General features: G+C 44.4%; 1 protein-coding gene across 6 annotated transcripts in view; it reads left to right on the top strand.

Moving 5' to 3' along the window:
- The window catches only part of ENTREP2 (endosomal transmembrane epsin interactor 2), a 363839-nt gene that overhangs the window by 19665 nt on the left and 328646 nt on the right, over positions 1-15528 (top strand). The window contains exon 1 of one of the 6 annotated variants that reach the window (XM_067699199.1): positions 6219-6326. The exons of the other annotated variants lie outside the window; for them this stretch is intronic. The gene's annotated coding sequence lies outside the window, so the exon portion shown is untranslated. Of the gene's footprint in view, positions 1-6218; positions 6327-15528 lie in introns of those variants that run through there. 6 annotated transcript variants of the gene reach the window in all.

Below are 15528 nucleotides of genomic sequence, written 5' to 3'. Positions count from 1 at the left end.
TCAGCTTCAGCTTCTGGATCAGGTGTTGAAATTTTAAAAAATAATTGCAGCAGAGACAGGGTTGGCCAATGGAAAGGACTCCCTGGGGGTCTGCAGGCTGCACTTGAGTAAGCCTTTCCTTTTCTTTTAATTTTTTTATATTGGAACATAGTTGATTAACAATGTTGTATTAGTTCCAGGTGTACAGCAAAGTGATTTAGTTATACAAACACACATATCTCTTCTTTTTCAAATTCTTTTCCCATTTAGGTTGTTATATAATATTGAGCAGAGTCCCCTGTGCTATAGTAGGTCCTTGTTGGTTATCCATTTTAAGTGTAGTAATGTGTACATGTCAATCCCAAGGCTTTCCTGAAGGGCAAGGGAAGCAGATATCACAGAAGTTGGATTCCCCCCCCTCCGCCCCCACCCAGGGGCCTTCCTCTGCCACACAGGATGCACTTTGAATTGTGAAGCCCAAGGTGTTTGAGACCAACTGTCTCATCTGAGGCGGGGTCTTTTCTATCCTTCTGATTACAGAGCCAAAACGAGGCTACCAGGTTCAAAAACAAAAACCTAGAGAACAGGTGCAAACACTTTCTATAAACCATCTGACAAAGTGGTGTAGGTCTCCCCTGCTCTGTTTGGGACTCCAGCATGGGTCAACATCAGTTGCAAGTTTCTGCATTTCATTCTGATTTGGCTAACTGTCTGCACCCTTGTTCCAAGCCTCTCTGGACACCAGCACAGCTTGGTAACCACCCGGGGGAGATGAACCCTGTATTGATACAGTAACCATAATTAAGATTGTGATGCTGTCTTTCATCTTTTCTGCTAATTTTTCTTAATATTCCTCTTATTTTCTGTTTGCATTATTTTCCATTTCTGCCTGAGGGTACTAATTAAGTCAAGAAGGTTTCTTCTTATTCTCGAATTGTTTGCTCTAGCGTTTTTCTATTTTTTTCTTCTGAATCTGCCTCTTCTGTGGTTTTGATTATCCCTAATGGTCTGGCTGTTCTTGGTGTCCTTTGGGGTTTATCATTGAGGGACTAGTTGATTCATAGCAGTGCTTGGCATGTTTTCCTTGCTTTCCTGTCCTACCCATTGAACAGGGGCTTGACCTCGCTCTGTCTAGGTGTGGGCAAAGCAGGTCATCTGGCAGCTTCACCTTTGGATGTTGGGTGGGAACTCTCCTCCCATGTGCTTGAGAGAGCATCTGCTCTGGGGTGTGAATTCTCGCTTTGGAAGCAGACGAGGCAGAAAGCTCGTTTCTTTGGTGCGTACAGCATTCTTTTGGTTTCTGCCTGAGAGCAGACACCAGTGCTGTAAGTCTGGGTTGAGAGCAGGGGGTCTGGGGGTCTGAGGCCCATCTGTAGTTCTGCAGACAGACTGTAGTCACTTGCTCTTTGGGTCCCATGTCTTGCTTTTGCCCTTGGGACCTGTGGTCTGGGGTCTCATCTCCAAAACCTTCTCTCACATATACACTGATCCAGAATCTTCCCTCCGGTTCCTTCACCGTTAACTGAGCTTAAATTTTTTTCACATCTTTCAGTGATCTTGTTTTTCTTCTCTGGCACCCAGATTAGCTGCCTTGGCAGAGAACTTCAGGGGGAGCAGCTCACACGATCTGGGACTGGATGGCAGAACTGCCTCCCTTGCATCCTGGGCTAGCTCCCCAAGTTGCATTGCACCCCTCTTTCCACTGCCTGGTGTCAACTTTCTGGCCCTCACTCTAGTTATTGCAAGAACAGTATTTCTGAGAATTTAAAGGGACCCATTTTTAAACTTCCTGTAAATCATATTACCCTGCAGCTCTTTCACCCATTCATTCGAGGACATTCATGGCTTTAGGGTAAGAGAACAGAGAACTCATTCCTCAGCTTTGAGTCCCAACACTGACTTCCTTGAGCCTCTGGAGAGACAACAGTCATGAAAACCAGGCGTTTTTACGAGAAATGGAATCTTTCAGTGCTGGGAGCTCTTCTTTATCTACTGAGAGCAAAGCTTAAAGGCCTGAAGATTGTTTTAGTCTTAAGCACTGTGTTGGTAAACGGAGGATGGAAGCGTTTTTCCATCTAGCAGGACGCTGTCAGGAAGGGGAGGCAGAAAGCCCTCTGGGGGTAAGAGAAGAACCCTGAGAAGCTGGAGCGAAGAGGCTACGCCAATCTTTTCAAAGCCCCTTTCCCTGCCCTGGAGACGCAGCTGTAGCTGCGGAGACCCCAGCCTCTGCAACCCCTGCCCCCTACTGGCTCCCTCTGGCCTCTGGTTTGTTGTTTTATAGTGTACTTTGCTGTGGAAACATCACGTTTAGTTACTTTGGAGCCCATCACCTGGTCCCATTGTTCCCCCCACCACACCCCGTCCCTTTACCCGAGCGCCCTTTGATTTCTCGTTTCTGGAAACGGTATGCCGTGCATCTATTGTAGAGTAACCCCAGTGACTCAGTATTACCATGGTATGATGTTGTTTTGTGCAATTTTGAACAATTAAAAGACTCTTTTTGAAATTAAAGAGAAAGGGTCCCCGAGAAGGGACACGGTACACTGGCATCTCACCCCACTGCACATGGCGGACTCCAGGTGGGTGGATGAGACTGCCCCCCCTCTCGGAGGGCTGCTGGAGCCCTTTCACCCTTCATGCTTTCCAGTCTGATGCAGGAGCCACAAGGCATCGCTGGGGAAGGAAGTGTCTAGACCAGGGTAGGAAACCTTTCTGTCCAGGGCAGTAGGTATTTCACGCCTTGTGGGCGGGGTGATCTCCATGGCAAGGACTCCACTCTGCCACTGCAGTGTGAAAGCAGCCCTACCCACTTCGTAAGTGAATGGGTGTAGTTGTGTCCCAACAAAACTTTGTTCACAAAAACACAGCAGGCCAGGTTTGACCCACGGACCACTGTTTGCTGACCTCTCATCTAAATGATTGGGCCCGAGATTTCCCGTGGCCCGTGTGTGGGATAAAGACGTCTGGAGGTTTCTGTGTACATGTGAGGCATGTCAAAGGAAGCTCGGAGTGAGGGCCCCTCGGTGGAGGCAGAGAGACGCCCCTAGATGAGATGATAGGTCAGAGCATCTGCAGTGGGCGCTGTGCAGACCATGGCCCAGGCTCAGGATCCTCAGGACCACCCCACAAGATGCGGTGAGGTTGGGGCAGAGGCAGCAGGGCCAGTGGTACGCTCGCCGGGGTTGGTGACATTGCCTTGTCCCCTGAGGTCCACCTCTGCCACAGACTCGCCGAGGGCGGGGCTGACCCTGCAGGATGGGGATGCGCCCGGGTGGGCTACACCTTCCGGGGGGCTCCTCTCGCCCTGCACCAGTGGGCGCCTGGTTCACTCACAGAGTTCTTCGCACTTGAGACCGTTCTCCCTCTTCTGAGACACGCACTGCCCCCTTCCCATCTCCACTTGGACGAGCCTCAGCACCAAATTCAGGAGTCCCCACCCAAGTTCCTCATCCTCCCTCCATGCAGGTGTCTTTTCCTGGGTCTCGGGGGTGCTTTCACCACTCCCCACTCAACACCCACCTGGTTCCTCAAAGCAGCTAACCCACGTCTTGTCGGTCCCCAAGTCCTGTTGACTCTTCCTCTCAAGTATCTATGCCTGTCCCCCATGTGTGTCTCTTTTCCAGATCATTCCCATGGCCCCTACCTGGCTTCTCACTTCCACTCTTGTCCCCCCGTCTGCCCTTCACACCTTGTCCAGAGTCATCTTGAAAAATGCATATGTGAAAGGTCACATGAGTTCCGGGGTGGTGGACCCAGCAGTTTGGACTAACCCAGCCTTTAAGAACTAGATAAATTAGGGGTTTGGGTTTAGTGGATACACACTACTGTGTATAAATTAGGTAAACAACAGGAGCTTCTGTATAGCACAGGGAGCTATACTCAGTATCTTAAAATAACCTATAATGGAAGAGAATCTGAAAAATATTACTTATATATAATATATATAAACAGAATCACTGTGCTGTACACCAGAAACTAACACATCATAAATCAATTATACTTCAATTAAAAATTTTTTTTAAATAATTAAGAAAAAGTCTGTGGACTGACTGAAGAAAGACTTGGCTAATTCTTCACCTCTGAGCACCGCTTTTCTCATTTGTGGACAGTGGGGACTGGATCTGAGTCTGTTTCCAAGCCAGACTCTGCTATAGGTTGGTAAATACATAGAAAATGGTCATTTTACTCATTAAGCTTACTGGAGAATGTAAACAGCGTAACCTTCTAAGATAAATGAGAGCAGTGGGCACAGGTTTCTGGGCATCGGGGCAGGTCTGTGACCCCGGTGCTCTGGCAAGGGGGTAGCGTGGGAACCCGGCCGCCCAGGGGAGCTTGCGGAGGGCCCGGCTCCTGCCCCAGGGTCCTGGCAGTGGAGCAGGGTCACTGAGGTGGGCTCACGTTGCAGACCCTTCAACGAGGAGTGATGTATTCCCCCTCGGTCCCGAGTGAGCACTGCACACCGCCTGTCGAGTGGACTGTCGAGTGGGTGTGGGCGTCCAGAAGTCCTGCCAGCCCCTCCTCCCCTGTGTCACATGGAGACCTGGGTCGCTCCGGGGCAGCTGCTTTATCCCGGCTAGAGTCTGGAACGGGTCCCTTCATTGCATCGATGCAGGGAGGGCTTGGAGGTGGGGAGAGGGGCCGGGGATGGGAGCGGGTCTCACTCTTGCTCTACCCTTTGCCACCCCTTCTGCGAAGCCAGTGGCGAGGAATGGGGTGGATCCGTTTGCATCTGGCTCTGAGCTTTCAGAGCAAGAAACCAAAACCCCATCCCAGCTCCCTGCGAGTCAAAGTCAGGGTCACCGAAGGTGGTGTTGATCTGAGTCTGTTGGCCTGAAAGAGCCCTCGGGAGCCCAGTGGGGGCACCATACGGGATGCAGGGAGCCTGGCTGGGGACCCTCCCTCAACGCAAGGGTGGGGCATGGGGGGGGAGGGGAGGGGCTGCCAGGTTTGGACATGAGGAGCCGCCTAGAACTCACATCACGCAAGCAGTAGAAAGACTCGTCTTGTACTTTTGTGTTCTTTGTAAGTGAGTGAAGCTAGCTCTTCATGGGTTATTTGCATGTGGACACATTTGAAAGGCCACACGGTGTATCATGCACAGCCAGGTGTCCAGGGACAGAGTGTCCATCCCTTTGGTCATGGGACAGAGGCTCTGGGCCTGAGATGGCTGCTCCAGTCCTCGCCCTACGACAACCCGGCCCCCCGAGTCACACTTGGAGTGGTGAACTTCCGAACGTTCTCGGTGCTACGGGTGTCTGTGTATGTAGAGACCGTGTAGGGCTGAAGCCAGGGGAGAGAACCCTTCAGGGGAGAAACCCTTGAATGGAGGAGGAGATCATGATGGAGACAGGAAAATCGGAGGAGGTCAGGGCGCCAGACACCTGCACGAACGAGTCAGCCGGGGGGTTGGGGGGTTACCCCGAGTGATCTTGCAGGCAAGGCTCAGTGTAAAGTTTTGTTTTCACCACTCGTGGAAAAACTGGTTCCTGACGTTTTCTGGTGATGAAAATACTGAATAAACCCATGAGTTGGGAAATACTTATTGTCTCTGTTCTTGGGGAATTTTGATTCTTTCTTTGGGGAGAAGCTATCGCACACGTGCAGAAGATTTGGGGGCTGCAGCGGAGGGTGTGGGCAGAGCGGTGGTGGATAAAGAATTGTTCGTGTATCACCAGAGGTGTGTCTGATTTGCTCAGGGAGACCCAGGTCCTGCTGAGCTCTGGAAAGAGGGGACGGAGGGGGCGGGGGGCGGGGGAAGAAGTGGCTGCCCTCGGAGGGTCATCGGGAGGGCCTGGCCCACAGCTCTTCTCTCCCAGGTCTGAACTGGTTGGCATGTGCCAACGGGGCTGGGTGGGGGATCTGAACGTGGGGGGCCGGATCACTGGGGTAGGGGTCCTCTGAACAGTGGGGAAGGGCTGCCTTTACGTAGAGCAGTGTTCACTGCCTGGGCTCTGCGGTAGGATTTTGCAGGCTTTCATATAATCAAGAGAATGGGAGTATTTTAGCACCATTTCGTCTTTTGTTGTTAGAGTGCTTTTCTCCTTAAATCTTTTCTACTTAAAAACTATCATTAGTTTTTGAGAATATAAAGACTCCCAGAAGAGGAAACACGCCTCTATGGCAACCTCAGTTCTTTCCCTGTGGAGAAGCTGTCACACAGTCCCAGCTGTCACATGTGTTGTATCCACAGCCCGGATAACTGCTGTGGGTGTTTACAGGACAAACGGGAAGCGTACAGCATCTTGTTAGAAAATTCAAGGGACTCAGAAAGGTACAGAATGAGAGGTTGAAGTCTCCTTCCCTTCCCCAGAGGTGTTCCAAGGAAGAGGACGTCTTTTGGTCCCTGGGTGAGTCAGAAGGGGAGATACCCTGTGCCCTGTTCTCAGCCTTCTACTGTCACTAAACGATGTGGCTCTGTGGTTTTCAGCGTACTTCTTGTTAAATCTTCGTGGTGCTCTATTGAATAACTAGAACATCATTTATTTAATAAACGCCTATTGATCTCACACTTAGGTGATTTCCATTCCTGTTAAAACTTACTTTGAAAGTATATGCTGACTTGGGTAAGCACCTTCATAGGGAATTTCCTAGCCAACAGATTTCTAGGTGGAGGGGTCCATGCATTTTAGATTGAGGCAGATTTTGCAAATTGCCCCAAGAACAGGCTGCATGGTTCATAAACCTAGCAAGTAAGTGGGAAAGCCCCAAACCCTTCGCTGGGGTCTGCTCTGTCATCACCTCCTCCTAGAGGCCTGCCCTGACCATCCTCTTTCCACTCTCTTATCCCGATTTTTATTTTCCTTCAGAGCACTTAATATTACCTGAAATTAATTTTTGTTAATTTCTGTTTGTTTGTCTGTCTCACTAAAATTGAAACCCCATAAAGACGAAGGTTCTGTACACTACTCTGCCTGTAAAGCCTGGCCTGTGAGAACCTGTACACAGTTGATGTGCATTTGTTCAGTGAATTAATGGATGGACTTCGATTCACTATGTGTTAAAATGTGATGGTGCTCCTTCCCCCTTGGTTCTTTCTTTTTTTTTTTTTCTTTCTCATTTTCTTTCTCTTTCTCTTTTCTCTTGTGCTTACCAGATGCAACCTATCATTTGCCAGTTACCCTAATTCTGTGTCACTTGCATTTGGGGATAAAACAGGTACATTGGGTCCTAATTCTATCACCCTGGCTGCCATATCGTTCATTTTTTAATTGCATTTTTCCTCCTTTTTTGTTACCTGAGTGTATATTTGTGGTGTTTCTCCTGGTGCATTAGTCTCCTTTTAGTTTTTACAGTGGTTACTGGTCTAAATCTGTGTATTTATTAGATATAACCTTCTCCTTCATGGTTTAGCAATTCTTAAATTATATCTGTTGTTTGCTTGCTATGAAAATGAAAAAATTATCACATTTTCTATTTCCTGAGTTTTGTTTCTTATATTCTTATTTTTAGTTTTTGTGTTGTTGTTGTTGTTACATTTTAACTTTAAATACCAAGTTGAAGACTCTTTCTGGGTTTACCAGTTTTAGGCCCTATCTTAGACAGACGAGGAAATGAAGGCCCTTAGACATCTTTGCCTTCCCCCCTCCATCCTGTCCAGTTGAGAAGACGATTCCTTTTGCAGTGTCATTTTTAAACATTTCCCTGCTGTAACCCTTGGAAAGAGTGTCTTGCTTTCCTCTCTGCGGGAGTCGCAGTATTTTTTTTCTATTTCTGGGATGACACAGAAGTGTTGGGGGAAATTCTCCTTATTCTCTGGAGGTTGCATCAGCTGTTTCCCTTCTGCTACTCTCTGAAGTTGGTGGCTGTTAGTGAGGTTGTTCAGGATTTTATTAACTTGCTTCTCGCTTGCTTCCTGCTTCCAAGGAGGGCAGCGCCGGAGCTGTGGGGACTTGCTCTGCAGCTCGGATGGTGGCTTGGGCCCAGCTTTGCTGTGTTGTTAAATTTGGGGGGAAAGATATTTGGTATTGGTTTTCACTGTGCCATCTTCTGAATGTTTTTTCTTTAAAGTAAGGAGGCATTTGACAATTCAGTACATATTGCTAAAAGTACATGTACTGTTTTGTTTTGTTTTTTAAGATTTTTTTTTATGTGGACCATTTTTAAAGTCTGTATTGATTTTTTTTTTTTTTTTTTTTTTTTTGCCGTATGCGGGCCTCTCACTGCTATGGACTCTCCCGTTGCGGAGCACAGGCTCCGGACGCACAGCCTCAGTGGCCATGGCTCACGGACCCAGCTGCTCCGCGGCATGTGGGATCTTCCCAGACCGGGGCACGAACCCGTGTCCCCTTCATCGGCAGGCGGACTCTCAACCACTGCGCCACCAGGGAAGCCCTCTGTATTGAATTTGTTACAGTATTGCTTCTGGTTTATTTTTTGTTTTTATGACCATGAGACATGTGGGATCTTAGCTCCCCGACCAGGTATTGGACCCACACCCCCTGCACTGGAAGGTGAAATCTTAACCACGGGACCACCAGGGGAGTCCCCCTCTGTCTGTTTTTGATATATATAAGTTTATTGAAAATGTGAACAAAAAAACTCTTTTTGCACCGAAGGAAAATGTTTTTGCAATTATGAATGGGACATTTTGTTTATAAAAGGATGAATAAAGGTTGTTCGATAAAGCAAAGAAGTACAGGTTCCCCAAATATGCCTACAGGAACATTTTGGCACAAGCCCATTCTCTCTTTCCATCATTGTCTTTTTTATAGAAAAGAAGCATTTATATTTTTTAAAGTTTGTGACTTGGGTATGTAGCTGAGAACTGGGGATGCATAGTGAAGTTCCGAGCAGAGGCTCCCTTTACTTTGAATATAGCTCTGAGGCATATCTGCTGAGCATTTGGATAATTGAGTACATAGGTGGAATAGCAGTCAGGGTTCTTAGTTGCAAAAAACAGAGTCCGTTTTTGTAGCCAATTTCGCAAAACTCCATGTAGCCAGGACCAGTGCCAGGAGCACTGCGCTGGGCTGTGACAAGTGAAGACAGCTCTGTGACCACCACTCAGCACAGACACCGTGCTTGCTGGGGATCGAGTGCCAGCAGCTCCACCAGCCACTGCTGCCTCCCCGCTGTGCCCACCGATGGCAAAGCTGAGTCACAAGCCTGAGGCCTTGCTTCTACCTTGGGGACATTGTCCAGATGTAGGAGGGGTGATCAAGCAATGCTGGGAGTCCCCAAACTGGAGACAAACGCCTCCTATAGTAACGCCTCCTATAGTAGTGTTGTCTGTCGGGAGGAGGACCGAGTTGGAGGCACAAGGGAGGAGGCGTGCCAGGACGGCCAGGGCATCAGGCGGAGTTGAGGACACGTGATTGCTTCTGTGACTTCTCGTGTTTATTAGCTCCGTGCCTGTGGGCAGATCACTTATACTCTTTGACCTGATTTTCCTCATCTGTGAAAAAGGGCTCAGGAAGTGTGGTGTTTCAGATCCCTTCCAGAATGTGTAAGACACTTAGTAAATGTTTGCCGCCTGAATGAATGAATGAGTCTGTTGTCAGTCGGGCCTTGGAGAAAGATAAATGAGCACGAAGAACATCACTATTAGGTGGGTTAACTTTTGGTGATGAATTTTGTTTTAAATTAGAGTGTGCTGGGACTTCTCTGGAGGTCCAGTGGTTAAGACCCTGTGCTCCCAGTGCAGGGGGGCCAGGTTTGATCCCTGGTCGGGGAACTAGATCCTGCACAGCAGCATCTTGCTTCTACCTTGGGGACATTGTCCAGATGTAGGAGGGGTGATCAAGCAATGCTGGGAGTCCCCAAACTGCGCAGCACAGCCTAAAATAAATAAATAAATAAAAATAATATTACCAATAAAAAAATAAATAGAGTGTGCTTACATTCTAGTGGGTTTTTATTATTACTATTATTATCTTTATTGAAGTATAGTTGATTTACAATGTTGTGTTAGTTTCAGGTGTACAGAAGTAATTCAGTTATACATGTGCATAAATCCGTTCTTTTGCAAATTCTTTTCCATTATAGGTTATTATAAGATACTGACTATAGTTCCCTGTGCTATACAGTAGGTCCTTGTTGGTTATCTATTTATGTATAGTAGTGTGTATCTGCTAATCCCAAACTCCTAGTATTTTCCTCCCCCTCTTTCCCCTTTGGTAACGTAAGTTTGTTTTTCTATGTGTGTCTATTTCTGTTTTGTAAATAAGTTCATTTGTATCATGTTTTAGATTCCACATACAGGTGATATCATATATTTGTCTTTCTCTGACTTAGTTCACTTACATTCTGGTGGTTTTAGAGTCCTGCAAATGCTTTAGATTTTAGCTTTTTTTAAAAAAGCTAATTTATGGCAAGCACAAGGAAGCAAAAGTCATCAAGAAAGCTTCAGTCCGAATGTATTATTAATGATCATTTTAGCATTTAGAGCATTAGTATTTTTATCTGCTTTGGTAACTGTCAGACTTCCAAACATCACGATAAGATAGCATCCAGATAAAATAATGGGAAAGATCCTTTCTTAAGTGAGTTAAATTATTGATGAGTTGCTTTTGCAGTAGATGAATGAGTATTCATGGAGTGAGTACCCAGGGGAAGTTTTCAGCCTCTCTCATCTTTGAGTAGGACTTGTTCATTGACTATCAACTCTATTTTAATTATGTGCTGGCTTTCCCTTCATTTTTTTTCTTGGTCAGGATTAGGAGGAAGTGAGGGAAAATTATTTCTAATTTGTTTTGTCTTCCTCAGGTGAGTATTATAAAAGTTGTCCTATCTCTAAAGGACCTTGTGCTTTTTATATGAATCCTACTATATACGTGTAGCAAAGCAGGGGCCTCGTATGGCCTCACAGCAAACACAGGTGTGTCTTATCATGTCTGGGGGTCCCAGAGGGGTCAGCAGAGGGCTAGTGTCTGTGAAGCTGAGAAGCTACCACAAGGACAATGGGCCCTGTCAGAGATGCTGCAGGTGCCTCACGGAATCCGTTTCTCCTTCGTTCATCTCCGTTTCCCTTTTCCATTCTTAGGGTTGACCCCACTTCTGTCTCCATGAGTGGGTCCTAGTAAGTTTAAACTCATCATTGTACCCACTGTCTTGTCATAGCAATTGCTTCAGGAACCCAACTTCAGTCAATGTGAGAGAGTGAATTCCAGGACCTAAATGGAATTTCTAGAAGAAATGCTCTGGCTTGCTATGGAACGGTGGTTTGAGACTGGGAACCACCACAGATACTTAGTCACCATAAAAGAAAGCTTGAGGATTTCTTTGTGGGGCCCAGGATGAGGCTGCAAAGCAGAAGGTAGAGAAGAATTGGGGCTCTGGTGACACTGAGCTCCTGGTTCAAGCTTGTCCTGAAGACAGCATTAATCTCTGACCTTTTCAGTTATGGGAGCCAATAGGTGTGAATGTGTGATCAAATATTTCAAGCATGCAGATGAGCATAGAGGGTAATATAATAAATCCCCATTTATGTACCTCCTACAATGAAAAATATAACTCTTTTCTTACTTGCATCAAGGTACAGCTTTTTCCCCAAAGAACTAAAGTATAAAAGTGTTGGAGGTAACTTTTTGTGCTTCTGTAGTACCATTATCCTTTCTTCCTTAATGATTTTGCTGGAATATGTCTTAGTGTGGCTGGTCTGCTGCATGTATGTGTGTGTGTGTGTGTGTGTCTGTGTTTAGCTACATGATGTGCTCTTTTGATATGTAGTTTAATTTAATTTAGTTTTTAAAAATTGTGGTTAAATATACATAATATAAAATGTATCATCCTAACCATTTCTAAGTGTACATTTCAGTCTTGTTAAGTATATTCACATGGCTGTGCAACCAATCTCCAGGACTTTTTCATTTTACAAACCTGAAGTTCTGTACAACTTCCTGTTCCTTCCTCCCCTCAGCCTCTGGCAACCACCATTCTACTTTGTGTCTCTATGAATTTAACTCTCCTGGGGACCTCATATAAAGGGAATCATACAGTATTTGTATTTTTGTTACTGGCTTATTTCACTTAGCATCATGTTCTCAAGGTTCATCCACGTTGCAGCAGGTGTCAGAATTTCCTTCCTCTTTAAGGCTGAATAATATTCCATTGTATGCATAGATCACATTTTGTTTATCTGTTCATCAATCAGTGGACACTTGGGTTGTTTCCACCTTTTGGCTGTTGAGAATAATACTGCTGTGAACATGGATGTACAGGTATCTCTTTGAGTCCCTCCTTTCAGTTCTTTTGGGTGTATACCCACAAGTGGAATTGCTGGGTAATATGGTAATTCTGTTTTCAATTTTTTGAGGAACAGCCATGCAACTTCCACAGTGGCTGCACCATGTCACATTCCCATGTGCAGTGCACAGGATTCCAGGTCTCCCCATCCTTGCCAACACTTGTTATTTACGTATTTATTTATTTATTTATTGTAGTCATTCTAATGGGTTTGAGGTGATACCTCATTGTGGCTTCAATTTGCATTTCCCTGTTGGTTAATGATGTTGACTCTCTTTTCATGTTGTTGGCCATTTGTATATCTTCATTGGAGAAATGTCTAATCAAGTACTTTACCCATTTAAAAAATTGAGTTGATACCTAGTTTTAAATCTTTTTTTTTTTAACTTCAGGAATTATAGTTTTTAGTGAACCCAGGAATTATAATTTTTAGTGTTTCTTGTTGCTGAGAACTCCAGTTATATATATGTTGGACCCTCTTTACCTGTCTTCCAAATGACTTTCTCTTGAATGCTCTTTATCTCTTGCTCCATTGCTTTTTATTATTAAAAATTTCCTCTTTTCTATCTTCTAGTTTTATTATTATGTGTGTTTCTAGATAGGTTAATCATAGTTTCATAGCTCCATCACACCTTCTTCTGCAGTTTTCATGAAGTGACAGCACCCTTGGCCATGTATTTGGTGAGATCTACCTCCTCTTCACCAGTCTGCCACTTGTATCTGGTCCTTCACCTTCCTTTGCCTCTGTTATGTTTACTGCAAATTTGGTTCCTACTCCCAGTTCTTTTGTCTTTGTGAAATTTAAATGTCTAGTAGTGATGTAGAGTTATTACGTGTACTTCCAGTGTTTTCCTAAATTGATTACGTGTTTTCTTCTCAGGTAAGCGTGGTCAATGACACCAATCTTAAACATGTTAAACAATGCTTAGGATCTGCTTAGGAGTAACAGTTTTCAGTTAAACAGTTGTTTATTAGTAGTACTAGAGGTTGACTTTACAGTGTCCATATTTGACTGATTTTAAAAAAAAGTCTGTATTCTCGCTTCATCAGAAGAGTTTGCATCACATTAATAATAAAAAAGTGAGAGACAGTGTGGCCTTCAGCAACAAACTGTTCTTCATTATGGCAAAAGTGACTGGGCTCACCACATAGTAAATGACCATAGCGTAAAACCAATGACATACCTTCTCTTATAAAGACCACCCTCTGTTAAGCAGCATCTTTTTGGAGAAAAGAAACACTGTAATAAATGTTGCTTCCATAAAATAGCTAACCAATGGTAGCTGCATTTATCCCCTCACTTCATTCTGTTTTCTTCTTCACTGTCACAAAGTTTGATTCTTAAACTCTCCTAGCATTCATAGTATAATTTTTTCTGTTATCTCTTTTGGCCCACGATGGTTGTGTTGGCAGCCTTTATCAGGATACTTTTTATATTCCATACTCTTGTTCTTGACCTCTTGCACAGTTTTAGGATTGACAGCATAATTTCAAGGCATACTGAAAATTATGAGATGCCTGCATTCCCTCTTTGGTTAATCTCTGAATTCGCCTTTTTCCATAATTGCATTATGTGTCTGTGGAAATTAAACAGCTGCTCCGGAAAGGCAGCTGGAACTTTGGACAGAGAAGTGTCCCAGTGCATCCGTCAATTTCATCAACTGGTCCCAACTTTGAACATTTTATGATCTACCCACAAGATTGGGCAGCTGTTGCTTATTTTAGTTGTACATCTTAGATGTGTGAAAGGCAACCTTCTGTCCACAGGATAATATTTAGCTTTAGTTATATATCATAGGGACTGTTTTTGAAGAAATTCGAAGGGCCAGTTAGGTATTCAAATTTAAGCTCACATTCAACCACCTGGTACCACCAGTGCAGACACGTGTCACTAGGAACCAGTACCTTTCATGCCTGGTTACGTTTATGCATGCACAGCCAGCCACAGCTCTTTCTCAGTCTACACATCTGCTTAGCAGGTAGCAGATTTATTTGACGTTGATTGCGTGAGGCACCTTAGCATCAGAACTGTTAAGTGTAAGGAAATGTCACTGTTACACTTAAGGAAATCCAGGACTGAATTCAGAGCTGCACCCCTTCTTCTCTGAAGTGGACGTTAACACCTTACTCTAACCAGGATCTCTGCTTCTTGCCTGTGGAGTTATGAGTAATTGTGAGCAGTCTTCTCCTGCTGACCAGTGGCCAGTCCTGCCTAGCATTAGTTATGCAAAAACTATGATTTTTTTTTTTAATTTGAAAAAATTAAAAAAATTTAAAATTGTGGTAAAATACACATAACATAAAATTTACCATCTTAACCTTTAAGTGCACAGTCCAGTAGTGTTAATCACATTCACATTGTTGTACAGCCAACCTCCAGAACACTTTTCATCTTGCAAAACTGAAACTCCATATCTGCTAAACAACAACTCCTTACCCTCCCCTCCCCCCAGCCCCTGGCAACCACCATTCTACATTCTGTCTCTATGAATTTGAATTTGAACTAGCCATGGATTATTTTGTTCTGTGTGCCATTTAATACTGAATGTGCAAATATCCTTACTCTAGTATCTATTTATCTGGCTTGGAGAATGTTCTGAGTCATTCTTCTGCAGTATTACTGTATTTTATAAAATTAATGAGTTCCTTAAAGGGCCCTGGATCAATTTTTCACATTTAAGTGTGTAGAATAAAATTATGCAGAGTAGAAATGTTTTAATAAAGTAAATTTATACAAAATAAATATATAATAAAATAAAAATATTTAAAATTTATATTTAAGAGAATGTGTTTTGTAAACACCTCTAGTTAAAGTTAACACTTATTGGGACTTCCCTGGTGGCGCAGTGGTTAAGAATCCACCTGCCAGTGCAGGGGATACGGGTTTGAGCCCTGGTCTGGGAAGGTCCCACATGCTGCAGAGCAGCTAAACCCGTGCACCACAACTATGGAGCCTGCGCTCTAGAGCCCGTGAGCCAAAACTACTGAGCCCTTATGCCACAACTACTGAAGACCGCACACCTAGAGCCCGTGCTCCACAACAAAGACAAGGCACGATAATGAGAAGCCCATGCACTGCAATGAAGAGTAGTCCCCGCTTCCACAGCTAGAGAAAGCCCACACGCAGCAACAAAGACCCAACACAGCCAAAAAGATAAAAAATAAAATAAATAATTTAAAAAAATAAAAAATGTTTTAAAAAATAAACACTTATTTACAGAAAATATGAATAATAATTTAATTTTAAAAAAGAACAAAGAAAGAGAATAGAAAATTTGAGACTATTTTGGTAGTAGAATCAAGCCAACCTTGTTGGTCACCTTCATTATGAAATTTAAAGAGAGATTGCAGGTTTGAGCAAAGTTC

The sequence above is a fragment of the Pseudorca crassidens genome, chromosome 1 (genome assembly GCF_039906515.1).
Source record: "Pseudorca crassidens isolate mPseCra1 chromosome 1, mPseCra1.hap1, whole genome shotgun sequence".
Lineage (NCBI taxonomy): Eukaryota > Metazoa > Chordata > Mammalia > Artiodactyla > Delphinidae > Pseudorca > Pseudorca crassidens.
The sequence above is the reverse complement of the archived record's forward strand: the minus strand, read 5'-3'. Positions and strand labels throughout refer to the sequence as shown.